Source organism: Temnothorax longispinosus, chromosome 6 (genome assembly GCF_030848805.1).
Source record: "Temnothorax longispinosus isolate EJ_2023e chromosome 6, Tlon_JGU_v1, whole genome shotgun sequence".
Lineage (NCBI taxonomy): Eukaryota > Metazoa > Arthropoda > Insecta > Hymenoptera > Formicidae > Temnothorax > Temnothorax longispinosus.
In genome coordinates, this window is record NC_092363.1 from 20495124 (window position 1) to 20514188 (window position 19065).

At 36.7% G+C, this 19065-nt stretch overlaps 1 long non-coding RNA gene across 2 annotated transcripts in view; it reads left to right on the forward strand.

Moving 5' to 3' along the window:
- Nucleotides 1–974: 974 nt before the first annotated feature.
- LOC139814315 (uncharacterized) overlaps nucleotides 975–19065 on the forward strand; it is a 99224-nt gene continuing 81133 nt past the window's right edge. For both annotated transcript variants that reach the window (XR_011732422.1, XR_011732423.1), the window contains exon 1: nucleotides 975–1197. This is a non-coding gene — a long non-coding RNA (uncharacterized lncRNA). The remainder of the gene's footprint in view (nucleotides 1198–19065) is intronic.

The following is a 19065-nucleotide window of genomic DNA, read 5'->3' on the forward strand; positions in this document are numbered from 1 at the left end:
CTAATATACATGTATATAGAAATCATTTAAATAATTCAATTTTTATTAATATTACTTTTTCGTAAAATTGCATTTTATTTAAACGATATTGATCAAAATATCTAATTTTTTTATTTTTTAACATAATATAGAAAATGTTTGGCACATAGAAATCTCTACGTATATAATCTTTTTATAATATTTGCTAAATATCTTTTACATTAGATTAAAAAACTGAAATCTATTCGAAAGATTGAAATCTCTTATTTTTCACGACACGATACAACTGTCTATGATAGTAGAGAATTTCGAGTTATATAACGTATTTTGTGTACGTGGTAAAGTTAATATCGCATCAATTTGCATATACGCGAGAAATAATAACTAATACATGATGATAATCTCTTGATGAAAATGTCGCATCACATTGCGATTATCTTATTGAATTTTAATGTGTTTATCGTATTTAAAATATTGTTAAATTTATATTAAAAAATTCAATAAATTCCAAACGTATTGTTTTTGTAGGCATCCTTCACTTTTAAAACCACCTGCGCTTTTTTTGTTTCAGAGTTGCCGCAGAGGGACATTAAAAAATCGCCGTCTATTTCACATCATCACGGATTGGTATGTATTTACGACATCTCACGTTACTCTAATATAACATAAATAACGCGGCCGAACTCGCTCTTATATTCCGAGAATCCCTTCTCATCGTTCTCTTATACCAAAACAATATTTTGCTTACAATCAGTATCATGTCGCAAAGTTGAAATTAGTAGAAATTTCTCATTGGTTACACGAACGCGTTATTCGCGCAAACAAATATCAGGATCAGCGGATCAATTATCTGGCGAATACTGCAACGCGCCTATTAATAATCTAGTAATATCCGTCATCTATATTAATAACCGGTGATAACGATGATTACGTGATACTCGCGTTATAATATTCGATGTATGCGTGAACGTCTCGTTAACAGAAACAACGTTCAATTGACGCACCGGTGTGCGTGTGATAGCCGTACTTGACTTGCCGAATGTATTACGAATTCAAAACCGCGGATGATATGTGACACAATAGAATCATCAGTTAAGATACTTTGTGCGTTTCGTGTTCGTTTACGGTGAATAATTTACGGTATCAGAACGCGGATTTAATCATCGAACATCGTGAATGTCACTGGAAAGAAGTCAGCCAATCACCATGATAGATGCTGTGAGTATGCATATAATATAATGTGTAATATAAAATATAATATAATGTGCACTACACTCATAATTACATTATGGTACGGAAGTTATGGTCATATGATTTACTTATTTCGTCATATAAATTAAGATTTTAAATTATCGAGCATAAATATCGCGCAGAAATAAGCGTGTAGTATCGGGAATGTCGAGAAAAGATGCGTAGATACAGTTTCGCTTAGTACGATAATTCCGTTGAGTGAACTCCATGCGATCGTAGTATCACTTGTATAACGGAATAAAAATGCGTCGAGAGTGCCAAATAAAATTTCAAGCATTGATCGTTAATGTATGAATTAATAATTATGATCGAAGTTTTAAAAATTCAATATGCGAGTGTATATGAAATTCATCGTCAACAAAAGAGTTTGCGGATCGGCATCTCAAATGAGTAAACATGCATTTATTATACATGCATGATTATTGATTTATTTATTTGCATGAGGATATTCTTATTCGATACACTTTCGCGATTTACCATATACAAGTAAAATTGCAGTTATTATGATATAATCCTTAAACATGTTAGCAAGATGTATGATTTCATATTTTTACATCAAAGAAACTTTTTTAACTTTGTTTTGCTGAGTAAATTTTTCTTTGACAAATTTGAGAGCAGTATTACACTTTTATCTTTTCCTAAGCTTTTCACCCAGTAACCCCTATACAGCGAGTTGTGTACACGCCTGTCATTACAAATTACAGAGCAGCTGCGAGAAAGAGTCGCGCGTGGACACACGGGTGGCAATTAAAGGCGTAAAAGCATTCTACCGGATACGTACGCACGCATGCTAATTACGCTAATGAATATTTATTCAATCGCTGCGTGTAACCTCAGCCAGGCCGCGTCACAAAGAGCCGCGGTCGCATAACGTCCGACACGGATATAACATATGCCGTGTATGCCCGCACACGTCCCAGGCATACACCGTGTTGTGTGGCTCAATCCTCGCGTAGCGTTTGTGGTATAATACCGCGTCGGGACCTTCCTCGATGCCATTCGCCAAGTTCGTCGTCACGCGTGTCTAATTGCGACATTCAGCATCAAAAACCGTATTACCGCGGCTATTTCCCTTGGAGAATTACACGTAAATATCCCTGATTACAATTGGCGGAGTCCTACGAGTGACAAGTGAACAGTTTACGCCGGCATATTCGGCGCGTTGTAGGTAGCGAAATTTCGTAAAATATATCATGTCTGGCTTTTGCTGCAACGCGAGCGTTTTCAAACGTATATTCACGTAAAAATAACTTTTTTCGAATAAAATAACTGTTTTCATTTGCATTCCCTTTTTTGTACGCTAAAGTATGATGTGTGTACAATAATTAAATACACAAAAATCTAGTAGTCGTAAACTATTTTTATATGCAAGCGTATATATGTTTGCATTAATATTTTGAAGACATAGCAAATTTCTAAAAGAGAGATATATTATAGGAAAAACGCAGTTTTCAACTAAAGCCATGTCCCCCGTGTAGCATGGTAGAAAAAGAGATTTATAATTTTATACCGAGTAAATATGATCTCGCGAAACATATGCGTTAGTGGGAATGGATAGAAAAAAACTTTGTGCAAGCACGAGAGCGCGAGAAATATGGTTTAGGATGTTTGCTACGCAAAATTTTTATCTTGATGTAATATAAATATAGCGACTGGTTGACGCAGAAATCTGAACGTAGTCAAACGTTAAGACATTATAAAGGTCCTGACATCATAAAATGCCCGTAGCACCAACTGCCGCTTGATAAAACAAAGTATAACTCATGGAAAGTTTACTGGATGGATGAGCATGCTCGCAGGAGAGCCACCAAAGTTTACGAGAACAGCAATGTTCATATACATACTTTGTATATTTTCATACGTTCCCTTTTGTGATGCAAAACAACATTGCACGTGATAAATAATAAGCGATTAAGACATTTTGAGACAAAACAATTAATTTGCTTTAAACTTGAATATGATATTAAATGTTAATTGATTTTGAAATATTTTCTTATTATAAGTTGCTAATTATAATTTTGACATTACAAAATCGTAAAATTTGAAACGACAAATTTAACACAACTGATTGTTGAACGATACTATTTTTGTTTGTATAGCAATACTTTCGGAAAATATCTCGTATCTCCCGTTACAATATTGTGATGAATATTCTTCACACTTTCATAACAGCAACTATATACATCTTTCTCATATATCACTTATGGTCTGAATATCTCTGTATATCGACTATCTCTTCCATTATTTTAAAAATTAAATAACTACATAATTCTAAAATTATCCGGTTGAGCCTGAGATTATGAGTTATCGTATATATAGGTATATTTGCTTATTCGAATCCTGCGAGTCGCACATGTGAAAAAGTTTCGTCGCTAGTTAGTTTATTCGCGCATATCCGTTACTCCCGGGAATTTTAATTCCTGAAAATTACAACGTCCTGTCTGCAAGCCTGCATTAAAAGGTAATGGGCGAACGCGCTATAGCCGTGTAATTTTCGTAAATATCTTCTCTACGTCGTAAAACGCCGGGGAGCACATCGTGCGTCGAAACAAAATGCAAATCCGGGAAAATTGAATAGACGAATAGTCGAACTCGAAGAAGCCCCAATGGGTTAACTTGCGAAAATTTCCTGTTGCTAACTGTTCGCGATGATTATCACAATTATCAATTGCTCAGCAACCTCTAATTACCAGCATTGTTATAAATATTCTTGCAAACTGCGTTATAAGATTAAAGAAATTTTGTATTTACTTTTGTTAAAAAATTTTTAGTACTATAAATATTTTTTCTAAAATAAAAAAAATAAGTTTTTAATTAAAAATGAATAGGTATATATAAAGGTAGCTTTATGCAATATATTTATGTTTATATAAAAGTTTTCATGCATATAATATATATAAAATAAAAAATTTCGTTTTTTCTGTAAAAGAAATTAAGCGCGATACCATAGAAGTTTCCATTGCCAAGCAATCGTAAAACTCGTAATAGTTGAGCATTACCAATATTTCGATATTTGAGCAGTCGAAGAGCGCGAGCAAGGTTCCAACACTCATGAGAGAAAGTCTAATCCATGCACTCCGGAATTAATTAGCGGAGTTCTGATAAAGCAAGCAAAACGCTCGGAAACTCTGCCTTGTCGCGCTTAAAGCAACTCAAAAGTCCGCCGTATGTAGTCTGCGGTTTTCAGTCCCATTACTCTGTTCACCAACGTTTTTAATTTGGGTTACCCGACTAACTCGAGTGAATGAGAGAAAAGTTTTCGTAGCTCGGTGTCGTTGATGCTAACAATCGAGGCTGCGGTCGAGACGTAGCAAGATCGGAATATTTTTAAACAGACCGTAAATATAGGTCGCGCACTCGTTTCATTGATTACTTTCACGTTATTCTTGGCATCTGGACTATTTTGGACAAATATGACTTGAAAATTATGGATATTTTTTAACAAAAAAAGTTATATAACAAATACAGATAGATAATGCTTAACACAGCTTAACCAAACGATGTACAATAAATTATAAAATAATTAACAAAATAACGAATTATTTTGACTTTTTTAAGATTGTTTATTATTTTACACACTTTCATTTATTTAGTGTGAATTTTATACATGATACGATCCTACTATTTAATAAAAATTTCATAAATAATATCTAACATTTTATTGTGACGAGACAGATATAGATTTCGTCAGAATTCGTCGGAATCTTCTATTTAAAGAAATAAAATTTAATTGTTCCACGGGTCTAAAATTAATCTCAATAACACGATATTGCCGCGCGTATCTCCTGTTTTGACGAAAAACAGTGACGAACTGTTTTGTCGCTGCTGCATTTCTCGCACAGCAGGAGCATAAAATGCTCGAGATCCGGGGTGCATGCATAAATGTAACACGCCGTATGCTCGAGATGCACACGCGATGTCACGAAAGCAAGGAAAATAGAAGCGTTGTTCGGCAAGCATGCTCGTAAAATTGACATGAAGATGCCGCGACGGCGCGCGGCGACGTGGCTCGGAACGAGGATAGCCATCCGTTTCCGGCTCGCGAGAGAAGTATTTCCGAGGATTTGCATAACGCTACGCGAACCGCCGCAAAATTATCCCAACTCAGGCGTGCTCTCCTTACTCTTTATAAATTTACAAATGGCTTTTTAGCTCTCCCTCTACCCTTCTTCTTTCTCATCATTGCTGGCATTTAGTAATACAGGAAATTGTCTAACAAAAGCACACTGGACTGTTATATATTAATGCCTTCTAGAAAGATTCCCTTATAGTTTATTAATCAGAGTTAATCGTTGTGTTTTAAGTATCATGCATTTTTCTTCGATACTATATCTGGCTTTAACAAGAGGCGTGTTTTTCTTAGGACACTATATGTATTTATTAATCAGGAATGGAACGTCATCGTGTCATTGTGGCTCTTACACGAGTCGGTGAATAGATAGATAATGGATTAACACCAAGCCACAGATTCTAGTTGTTACAACCTTGTTGCAGGTCTTCGATATAACTACCATTCGGCGCCATATACCAGAACGGTTCTCCAATTAGGATAATTAATGATCACGATATTACGCGTACTTGGACGGTTCGGCGATCGGTTTAATTCTCTGTCAACGGCGAATATCTCTAGAATAAATTAAATTGATTCATAGTTTCGTGTAATTAACAAAGTACCGCACATTTTCATGCGGTACTCTTATTTTTAGACTATTCTTTTGAATTAAAACATTAGTTGGAAATATAACAATTTCAATTCGAAATTAATGTCATTATATAATGACGTTGTAACTTTCTTCTTTGTTTTCTTCCGTTTCTTTTACTTTTCCATCTTCTTCTGCTTTTTCTTCTTCCTCGTTTTTACAGAACGTATTGCAATATACGTTATTGGTTGCGAGCCGCGTTTTCTTTTCAGGTATCCAACTGCAATGCAATTCGACACTTCGATACAACAGCTCTGGCAGGACTGCGAGAGAATATGGGCGATGTGCCTTTCTTTTCTCGAGCGCCGAGCACAGGGAACGAATTATCTCTGCCTCGTTTCCCACGTCGTACGCAGCTTTGTCGCGCGTAGGAAGAAGGGTCTCCAGCGAATTTCGGTATAAAAATAACGGGCGCGTGCCGCATTATTTTATCTCGCGAGCAATCGTGCCAGCCGAGGACGCATCGCGCATTGTAATGCGTGCGGACTCGAGCTCGCAAATTGCAGCTCGAGTAATATCTATGTCTGGACGTGACCGCGAAGTCGGATTCGTGTCCCTTCTCGCGGACCTGGTAATTATATCTGCTCTCAGCGAAAAATCTCTGATTGCGCGGTCGCTTCGCTAATTAGCTGGGAAATAAAACTCCTACGATCACATTCGCGTTTGACTTTCTTCGCTCTTTCGCTCTACATAGATTGATTCTATTATCAAGTTTTTGTAGGGCGCATTCCCATACGTTAATTTTAATTAGATTTTAAGAATCTATGCACGTTTTTAGAGAGAGACGAAACTTTTTGTAATAAATTAAAGATAAAATTGCTATAATTATCAGTTTACGAGTTCGTTCAGTTTTCGAATATTTTTTGCATTTAAGATACAAAAAAGAAATTTTAAAAAGTAAGAAAATTATTACCTGGAAAAACAGGAAGGCAATTTTGTTATAATGCTAAGTAATACGTATACGCAACTAAATATTATGAAATTGATTTGAAATATAAATATTAAGAAATTAACAAGTAAGTGTATATCGATTCCTCAGATAGTCATAAAGCAGATTTGAAATTATCTTGTCTATTTCGGCAGTTAGAGAGTTTAATGTGCAATATTTGGCTTTGCTTTGATCTCAAGGGGCCAATAGACAATAGCCAATTTCCGAGAAGAGAGATATTTATTTCCAATTATGTAATTATTGTGGATACATATTTCTCGTTACATATAACATTTCCGAAAAGGACGAGAACTATTTATATTTCCTTCATAGATTAGATCCTGTTATATTCGATACGCTATCTGAATTACTTTAAACACACAGTCGCATAGTCGTCTATAACACAATGCTTGGACGATTTATTCGGCTACCGATATCGCGGTACGATCAAGGGACGATCAAAAAGGATCGATGAAACTACATAAAGTAACTCATCGACCATAAATGGCTAATAGAAATAGAGGTCGGCGGCGATGTGGGACCGAGCTTGGACGGAGGACGCCCTGAAAAAAGCACAGAAATAGATATTGGTCTGATCATTCGCCGTTTCGAAGGAAATTGTCCCATCAGGAGATTGAAAAGGGGATCGGGAATAAAGCTCCTGCAATGTATCGGCTCGGCAATGATCGGAGCTGGATGCGATAAAGGGTAATATTTCCCGGTCGTAACAATAGCCGAACTTCCCTTTTTTTCTGACTCGTAACTTTTTTCCCCTAGACAACATTTTTCCAAACGTCGCTTTCTTATTGATTGAGATTGACGCCACTTAATGCGCGGATTTCTCGATTAACTTCGTGAAAACTTAATTTTTACCGTAATCGGTGATCCTCTCACCGCCGGATTAAACGCATAAAGAATCATAATTTCGTACCTTCAGCGAGATTAACGTGCCTCAGTTTCGATGACATTAATAGTACGCTGTGTATCTCTCAAAGACATAAATAGCCCGAGGATATTTACGCAACCATCGCGCGTTAAATCGGGTGCAACACCATCACTTTCTCTGTATGTTTCAATGCTTTCAATTTCATTCTCTCTCTCTCTCTCTCTCTCTCTCTCTCTCTCTCCCCCCTTTTCTCTCTCTTCTCTTTCTTCTCTTTTTGTTTAATTCGGTGCTCGTGCAAAATTCCTCAAGCTCAAGTTTCTTTTGGCGTGCGAGAAAGATAGGAATCGGCTCGTCGTATTCTTCCTCATGTCTTGTTTCGCTCTATCGATCCAAGAGCCAAAGCCTGCAGTTATCTTTCACCCTCTTGCCTCGAGCTAGAGCGTAATTAAACCAGAAATAAGGGGTCAGGATCTACCTTTAGCGGATTCAAACATTGACTTGAATGTGCACGTATATTACAGCGAGTAATAACAATGATTAGGGGAGATCTTAGCCGCAGGAATTTAAAACTCCAAACTTTCGAGAATTGCACGCTCGATATTTCACCGTTAAAGTTTCATCGTTAACAATATGACAGATAATTTTATCTGTCACGGTGTCCAGAAAGCTCGCGCTAAATGACATGGACATTTTTCATTATATTATGTCTTGTATAAAATAATCTATAGTAGCAATTTGCAAATTTTAGTTCTCGTTCTATATGACTATATTTATGCAAAAATGCTTAATGCATAAAATGCATTCAACACACAAAAATACATTTTGAATTATGATATTTCGGAAGCAACAATCTGCAATTAAATCGCGTAATTTTTATAACATATTATGTGAAAGATTTTATTTTATGTTACTTAAATTTCGCAAAATGGGATATATTTATCTTTCTTCTCGTGAAAAACCAATATCACTGTGCTGATATTAACTGATCTTTCACGTTGGCTCGTCGATTATGAAATAAAGCGACCGACACGGGCAAAATCATAATTAGAACGAGTCCGCGGTTTCGCGTTTCCTGGTTGCTCGTTATTTTTAGGCGGCGCGCGGAGAATCACCGGCGAATTTCCCAGTGCGCAAATTGCTTCCGGCGCGTTTCGTCTGTCAGAGCGGGTCATTTGTCACCGCGTGGATTCTGGATGCGCGGCGCGCATAAGCTAGCCGCCGCGCTAATAATGACGGCACAACGTCGGCTAACTACAAGCTCATCGCCACGCGCATTCATGAAGCAATATACATGCATTTACTCGGTCGCCAGTGTCGCCACACCACTCTGTCTGCGCCTGGTCTCGCCGCCGCGACGCGACGCGATGCGTCGGCAAGCTGTCCTGGTTATTTCGCGCATGCACACAGGCCCATTATCCATCCAGGTTTATCCATTAAGGGATGTTCTTACAGGATCAATATTATTGCACCATAATTGTACAATACTATCAATAGTACAATATCGATCGGCTAAAGAAATTATACCGACATTATTAAGAATTTAAAGTGATTATAAATTTAAGAAACGTTTTTTTTTACGTACTTTTACTTATTAAAAGAAAAAATATAACTAAAAATATGTTACTCGATTATGCCTGTGCCTGAATTTAAAGCATTTGCCTTTACAGTGATTTATAGCTTCTGCGGATGAAAAGTAATCTGTTTTATTCATGTTCCAGTTTAAATTGTATTGATTAATGCATCGTATCTCGTCTACGAGTAATTGCATGCAATGGTGCATTTCTGTTACAGTTCATAATTATTTGAGAAGTAGCATTTATCAAATTTTAAATTCTCGAAAATATGTTCTTTCTTTTAGTCAAATAGTGCTATAGGTGATTATTCATTTAGCAAACATTTAATAGGTTTAATTAGAATTTCGTTAAATTAGTCGAACATATTGATTGAGATGCAATTGATCAAATTATAAAAGCAAAAAGGATCTAATTCATGAAATATATCCTATATGCGCCCGCTAAATGCATTCTCCTGCCCTTTATCCAGCTTGTACAATTGAACAATGAACGTTACCGTGTCAACTTGGAATTAATACATTCAAATTAGCCATTGTTATTACTAAAGTCAAAGTAATAGCATTGCAAATGGTGTCTCACTTTATTCTCTCTATATATCTTTCTTTCTCGTCGATGTCTCGCGAGTTGAAACGATCAGAACAATGCGAAATAAAGGTATTATCGCTGGGGAAATGCCGTCCTCACATAGCGGTTTTACGCGCGCATACTGCTTCGAGCGTTTATGCGTACATAGCATGAAATTACAAGCGCTTAATTACGAAACATAAAATGTAAGCTTACAAAGTTTTCGTGTACCGAAAATAAACATTATACCTCCTTTGCCTCGACTACCTTCGTCTCTTTCCGTTTTAACTTGTTAAGCAGCACGGCAAACAAAAGGGAAAAGAATACAGCGATAGATATCCCATTAGTGTGAAGAATTGAAAAGTAGATGTTATAAAGAGGAATTAAGGACGGAAGAGGAAAACGTGAAATGATGAAAGCCGAAAGGATTATTCAAGGAAAAGTCGCAAATGAGAAGAGAACACGCGAGCTTTTACTTCCGATTACAACCTATATCGAAAGAAACAATACCATCGCGTACAAATTTCACGGAGTGTAAAGTTATCACTGCGGTAAAGTGGCTTTACTTGCGCGATATCCGTCGCCGTTCCTTCTCATAGCCGTCAGAGAAACAAAAGAATAGATACAAAGCTGAGAAAGAGAGAATCCGAGGAGTGAAACGGAAGCGCGCCGTGACGCACCGTAAGAACGGACGCGTTTACCTGTCGCGTCGTCGTCGAGCGGAAAAAACGCGACTGTCAGGTCGAAGAGAAAGAGGAAAACGGGCTTGCGCCGCGAATATGTCACCTGAATATCGCGTAATGCGTTCGCAAAATGTCGGAAATATAAGCGGACGCGCCTTCGACACCCCCGCGGGAACTGTCGTTTACATAAATAGCTTGCGCTCGGCTGCTAGATTCCGCGTGCGGTCGCCTTATGTGCACGCAGGTTTCTCTGTCTCCCTTTCTTCTTCCCTCTCCTCCTCCCTCTCTCTCTCTCTCTCTCTCCATACTTGGTGTGTACGTGTCTCAATATTTGACGGCGGAGTTTCCGAGCATTTGCCTACCAAATGCGACCAGGCGTCTCGCATGCTCAAGATCCTCGTGCTGTGGTCTATACGTGCTGTGCAACGGGCATGATGCCTTCCGGATGTGGACCCGCGAAGCGATCGTTCGCAACCGACGTTGTTTCGTTCACCGTGAAAGCGTTCGAAAATATTTTCCTCCGGGTTCGCTTGTGCTTCTCCCGAAGAACGACGCTGTTTAAAGAAATCGGTAATAATGCGAAAATAATAGTTTTTGAGCAGTTTTCCATTACTCGACAAGAAATTGTACTTGGATGAGCGAAGATGTACATGAGCGGTAAAACGTGCAAAACTACTCTTTTATTCTATACTAGCATATTTTATTAAAAGACATGCAGAAGATTATTTAATATTCTCGAGATTATTAGTAATATTTACATGATTCTTTTCGCATAATGAGCTTATTTTTGTAGATTAAGATTTTGAAAAATTCTTAGGCTATTAAAAGTTGTATTTTTATTTTATAATTTTATAAACGTGTGCGAAGTAAAAACGTACCCATTTTTACGTCAATTTTTCTTCTTACACGACGTACGGATTATTTTACATGGCCTTACATGGTGATGAGGATTGCATATTTATACAATATTTATACAATATTAGTTGAGCAATATTGGCGAAAGCCTCCGTCGTTATAAACGTCAATTATCTCGTTTCTTACTTTATAAACTCCGGACTTCTACAGTTCGCCAAGGCGCCATGATGCTTTAATGCGAAAGCTACTTTTGACGTACTTTACTGATATTCGTAGCTTACCCCTTTTATTGTTGGTTCAGTCGAATGGCAAGATACCCGGAAATTTGAAGGGTAAAATACATAGAACTTCTTTTTCGAGAAAAGCGGCATCAAAGTTTCATTGACTTTAGGAACGCGCGGAGCCGGTGTCTGCACATTACCAGAATAAGTAATGAGAATAAAGTCTCGCGGAAATGTTCTTTGCTACTTTTTACTCCGGCAATCTTTTTTTTAGGGAACATCTTTAACAACATATATTAGAATACGTGCGAAGCAAGTTTTCTCGCGGAATTTTTGTTTTAGGCACATGTCTCGGCACACGTATGTAAAATCTAATATTTATCATGTGTCAAGGAATTATTAAATACTAAACAAAATCTCATAATTACAGTCAATATTTTTTAAAACTTTTTACAACAATATAATTATTGAAATATTTTATTCGATTGTATAAAATATTTCCAGGTTTTTTCCTCAACAACTTATCTTGTTAAGTAAAGTCTGACTCGCAAAGTAAAGAAGCCCTTTTCTTCTTTTTAAGCTTCTTTGAAATTAAAATTAAGCTCTTTCTACCTGGCACATAAACAATAACCTCTTAATTAACCTCAGTTTAAATATTCGCCGAGAAAAATGTCTTTTCAAGTTAGACAAAGATATTATCTTATTTCGTCCCTATTCATTTCTTCCTGTGTACTTTGTATTGGAGGTCAATGTAAGCGATCGGGTCGTCGATCGGTGTCATAGATACTCGATAAGAACGCACGATGGCCAAGCGAACACGGAAGAAGTTGGCTGCTTCGCGTCGGGGTTTAGAGGTAGCGAGGAAGGTCAGCGACATCAGCGGTACCGCGACCCTGCTCGATTCCTCCTGCGTGTCTCGCTGACCGCGGCTGGCACCTCTCGCCTGCAGAGAAAGAGAGACTGGTCTCTTCATCTTCACGCGGCACGTCCTTAGCCGATGAGTTTCCATTTCCTTAACTACTCATGCCGCGCCGGAGTATAACCGCGCGCGAGCGCGCATCGCAAAGTGGCATATTGGATGGAGGAAGGAATCCCGTATTCTTTCTTTTTTTTTTCTTCCTCTTCCTTCGACGCGACGGGTATCCGGTTGATTGAAAAATCTAATTCGATTCGTGGCGGTGAGTGAGAAGCTCTTCAGTATGCGCGGAGTATGCGGAAGCAAGGCGATTACCGCCGTATTATCCACCGAGTCGCTTGAATTAACTTTAACTTTATCTGCCAAACGTATAATCAATAATTTTGATATTCACGTTTTTCAAACAAATTATTCTACAGGGATATATATATACATATATATACATATAGGTATATATTCGAAACTTTTATCCGATAAGTTTTATCTTACAAAATAAATTTTTTATTAAATACCAAGTTTTTAGTGCTAAATATCTCTGTTACATTAAGTAAATTTGGTATTATATAGATTCTAGTTATAAGTAGAAGCTTAAATATGACAGCTATTTCTCCTTCCGTATGTCAGTCAGTCCGTTATCGATCGAGATATATTTTCATATCCCGAAGGATTCAATATTTATTTAAAATCCAATCTCTCGAGGTTGTATAACGTGATCGCTCAAGGGGGTTTGCAAAACGAAATTATTTAATTTCATGTGGAAGATCAAAAGGTTACGAGTTCCCTTGATATATTTACGTCGGCTGCCGACAAAGCGCATTTCACTCGCAGGATTTTCTTTCCGCGACCGGCGTTTGTAGGCTTTAGCCACACATTCAAACCGCCTGCCGGAGAGTGTATATTACGGCTGTCCCCGAAGTAGTAATGGCTGAACCGGACACGACGTCGTTTGCAAACGTACAGCTTTGAAACTGCTACAAACCACAGTTCTATGAAATTAGGAATGTCCACGACATCCTTCCAGGCTGTGAAACGATGACGCAAGTGTCTTACTCTGCGCTGTATTATCCGTTTTATTACGCTTACATATTTCCTAATCTATGAAACGTGCAAAGCTCTATGTTTCTTGAAGCAATAAAAGATTCTTTAATAACATCTTTACTTGAGAACGCGTACGGAATTATTTTCTGAATTTTATCATTATTATTTTAATTATTTAAACTACTTAAAGAATTTTTTATTTATTGAAAGATATGCACTTAGAAAACATTAATATTATGTAGTGGAAATAAACCACCGTGTTAAGCGGTCTAATATCTTAAAAATATTATTGCAGAAATTAAACTTCTGAAAGGTCTGCTCTCATATTTAATACTATATATTTTTGTACCATATATTTTTTTTATTAGTTTAAATTTTTGTAGACTAAAGTTTTTGTTTTAACAATCTTAGATTTATATGTTTTGTTTCGTCGATTTTAAGGTAAAACGCTTTAAACTTTCTAGGTGTCGTGCAGCGCGACGTTTAATGCTCGGTATAATCAAACGCGTGTATTTTCACTGGAAACACGCGGCCATGTGCGATTACAATTGCACTATGGCGCAGGAACGGAAATGTAACTAAACAAACGCACGTTCTGGGATCGCGTTAAGTGTTTGCACGGGTAGTTGGGCTGTATTATACCACACGGTTGGAACAAGCAACGTGAATTCTAGCCACGGGACAAATACTCGTGCAATAATGACATCAATATTTTTACAATATAGATAAAACGAGCACAAAATTCGCATTTTGAAATATACAATATTTCTTTAATATTTCAAATATTAAATGATAACAAAATTGCGAATTAAAAGAATGAATAATTTTATTCAAATGTAATTTTAAACCGACATGATCCGTGCCGTTTAGTATAGTATAAAAACTATTATGACGAAATGCTCGTTTTGCGAAGAATTAACAAATTACGACAAATAAATTTTGTTCAATAATTCTGATTTAACTTATTATTTAACATTCAATGGATATTACAGCTGCTATACAGTTAATGACCTGTTACAAGTAGTTAATTACTCATTTTTACTGATTAAGTAATGTAATAATGTAGTACTAATCCATCTGCATTTAGTTTTGATTAATAAAAAATGTTTATATTTATAAATTTAAAACAATTCAAATTATGTGTCTCCTTTAATTAAAAGTGTGAATAAATAAAATTACATGTTAAATTCATAGATATAAAACTGTTTTACTTTGCCCAAGTAATTTGCTAATTGCGTCAGCACATTAGCATTTGTTACAAATTAATAATGTAATGGAAAGTGATAAAAAATGTTAATACATTAAGAAGAATGACAACTACATATTATCATAACTATACATATCTGAAAGCTAACTGTGTTTTTTATTTCGTACATTAATTTGTAATGAATGAAACGATTCTATTTGTACGTAAGTCAATGGAGAAATCAAGAAAGCGATAAGCTGAAAACAAGTAACGCTATATTTGTCTAGCATTTTAAGAAATCTCTGAAGTCGGATTTAACCGCACTTTGATTGTCGAGAGGTAAACTTAACTTCAGTTTTAACGAAAGGTATAATTCCGCGCACGAAACCGATCGATCCATTTTGCGCGCGCTCGCGGAGGCAACGATGGCGCATCCGTTACGAACGCCCGTTAAGGACGTGTTTCCGTTCGCCACATGGCTCGGTTCAATTTCAACATTTCGCGTCCGTGTCGGCAGCTTTAATTATCGCTGCACGCGAGGCGCGAGCCTCTATGAGGCGTAAGGTCGGGCGGGTGGCAATCTACGATAAACTGGACCGACTGTCGCTCACCTGTCTCAGTTGGCGCTCCGGAATCCGTTCGAGTTAACAAGATTGAGACTGCAGATTGTGTTACCGGTAAATGTCTCAGTGTTTTCTTCTTGCAATAATAAGCGCGCGGTTATTTTAACCGCGAACAGCTACCAAATCAGCAACAATATCAATTTTAAATTGGACAATGTGTAATCAATAATATATAATACGTATTTGTTTGTTTTTTTCTGATACAATTTCCTTATTGCATTTTGAGTTACTAGCAGTGTTTGTAGCACGATTCAATATACATATAATAGGTAGCAAAACTTATGAAATATTATTTATGAAATATAACAAGATGAAAATAAAATGTCGAAAGGTTTGTAAGAATTCGTACAATTGTCGAATAATGAAGTGAAGCATGTACGAAAATTGAACTACAATTTTTACAATAAAACTATGAATAATAGTTTCGTTTCATTCGTTGGATCAGATTTACTTCGTACGTAAAATTCAATATTAACCTAGCGAATGTTCCATTATCTGAAAAATCGATTACCCAAGCAAACACTCGTCTCTCAATAAACTTCTAAAATCGATATCATCTCATCGCGCGCGCGCATGCGCGTGCGCTCGCGTAACAGCTGTGTGTTTGAATAACAGTAATCCTTGAAAATGTCGATATTTAATAAAAATAGTGAAACAATTTTTGATACAATTTCAAATAGCAACAGCATCAAGTATTATTCTCTTTTTTCACGCATGTGCATGCTTGCATAACTAGCAAGAAATTGTCAGCGAATAATTATTTTACGAGTTATTATTCAATATTTTTGCGTAATTCCTACAAACATCTGACAATATTTATACTGTTATTATGAATTATGAAATGTCGCTTAGCCCAATTCATGTTTTGTTCTAATGTGTGATAAGAAACAGATAATTAATTAATCTTAAAATCATTATTTTTGACATGTATTAAGTATCTACCATTATAAATATTGTCTGTAATCTTCGGCTTCTTTCAGAAATTCTTTAAGTATTCTTGTATTGTTTATAGTAATCAAATGCAACTCATAAAAGGTTTACGTATTTTTGTTAATAAAAACTTGTGAACCTCAAAGAATTAAGTCAAACATACTGTTAAATTTCAACGATATTCATACGAAAAGGCATGAAAAGAAGGGGGGAAGACATAGCATGTAATAATACGTAATTCGTAATAACCAACATTGGCCAACGAGTATTAGAGATGAAATCCTGATTCACGCTCGAATTTACATTTTAATTGCATTACGTTTGACAGCGGCATTAATTTTATCGAGGCGACCGACCACAGGAATTCCGATATCTTCGACGTGAACCATTGGCTTACGCGCCATTCCGCGTCCGTGTGATAGCGGGTGCCGTAATAGATCAAAGCGAATCTAACGCGAATTAATTGCTCGTGCGTGACCATGTCCCCCAAAGAATTACTACCGTGACTTGTGAAAGAAGAGACGTGTGTATATATATTGTGGCTTTCGTTAGAACGAACATGTCGCTGTAGTTCGCGTCGACCCCGATAGGATAAAAGTGTGACACGTCGCGAGCGAATCGAGAAATATAGAGAAAGGATATGGATGCGTATAAAGTTTCATCGGCACGATCCGCGCCAGTAATTAAAACATTCGCGTAGCCGAGCAGATGCGTGACGGCATAACGGGAAATAGGCTAGAAATAATCAAATCTGGCGAATACGTATAAAATGATGAAATATTCATGCTACGTAAGCAACGTGGATTACCGTTTCCATTTTTTGGCCGACAATCAAAGATATTTATTTTGCGCATCGTTGAAACGTGCCATTGCATTGATATACAATACGCTTATTGTAGGAATTCTAAATTTTGTAATATGTTAATTAATTTTTTTATTTTAGCATACTTAACGCATTCTTTTATCCTTAAAACGATGATGTCGAAATCTACGTTTGTCATATAAATATATTGTATATAATCGGATAATTGAAATAATAATTTAAAAAAACATTCTGCTTCTTTCTCATATTTGATTTTTAAAACTTTATCCATTGTTATACACATAATAATATTTTAATTTAGATCTAAATATGCGTGCAACATATATAAAGTGTTAAAACGCATGTTGCATAAAATTTCATTAGTATAATTAAATTCTAATTATTATACGAGAGAGGCACTCGTTGCAGTAGCGTGACTCATACTTTTGATAGTTTTTTTTTTTACTTTAGTTCATTGTGGATCGATATTAACAAAATACCATGACCTTTAGCATGCAAATTTATCTTAGATCATGCGGATAATTAATAGCTATGTATAATAGAGCACAGCTAACATGTAGATCAGCATCTTTAATGGCGGCAGTATCATGGACGATGATATGTATAAACGATGAAATGATATTAGCTCAAACGGAACCTGTTTGCGCGACATACGGGCAAGAGAAGTTTGATCGCGGCACATTATTGTGTTAGTGGCTATACAAAGTAATTACTTTTGATTATCTAGACGAGGGAGGATATCCGTCAGGAAAACATGCGATAGTCACAAGATTGCCCGAAGGAATCGGTAATAATGATATCTAACATGTGGTCGATGGTTCCTATCGAGTCTTATGGAAATTTCTTACGAAATAAGCCTGCATTAAATGCCCACTCGAACAATTTCGCATGACCTCGGGCTTTCGCTACAAATTGCATGCAATCAAAGATCCAGATGCGCCCGGATTATACTTTAATATGGTTATCACGTATTCCGCAGTATTCCGGTAAAGCGATGTGTCCAGTAATTTTAGAACTGTCGTGTTTAACCCTTAGGCTGTATATCGGCGAGATGAATTCGTGACTCGTACTATATTAATTTGCATATAGTTGCTATCAATTGCAGTAAATCGATTATCATCGGGACGTGGCTTATAGGATCATATTATCGATAAATGAATTTTGAATGAACATTTACTTTAGAATACATCTATTATTAAAGTAAACTAATCAAACTCGGATAAACAGTATCGCGACCAATTATATGTTTAAAAAATATTTTGGAAAATACACAATAAATTTTCTGTACGATATTAATAAAGTTCTCTCTTCAGCATACTAATTTTTGATTAATAACATTAAGCGTTTAAATCCCGCTGCACGATATCAGTTTTGAATTCCGTCGGACAAAGTGCGACCCGCGAAGTAACGATAAGCCAGAATAAAAGGGAGTGACTCGAATGAATGACAGAGCCGCGAGCGAATGCCGTAAGATGGCTGCTAATTAATGGGGGCATCCATCTGACGTCGTCTTGCTACTCACGGGCCGCCTTCCCTCGTTCTCTCACCATGGCTGGTTACAAGCCTTAACATCGTACGTGCACAGGCGGGACCGGGTGCCTGCCTACATCAGCGACCAAAACGATTTGTAATCCAGCTAACCGTGCCCAAAGATTGAGAGAGTCGACTCGGTCCCGCGGCGCGCGTTATAAATTGCCCTCGGTTTCGTCCCTTGCCGGTCCCACTTACGCTCCGCACAATCATTGATATTTCGATTATATTTATTTAACATCGTAAAAAGAGTAGCTCTGCTGTTTGATTAATCAAAGCCAAGAAGAAAAATCAATTAAGTTTGAATCTTTACACTTTTACTTCACTGGAGCAGTGAAGCTTAAATTCAAGTTTTTTTTTCTTCAATGATGTCTTTGT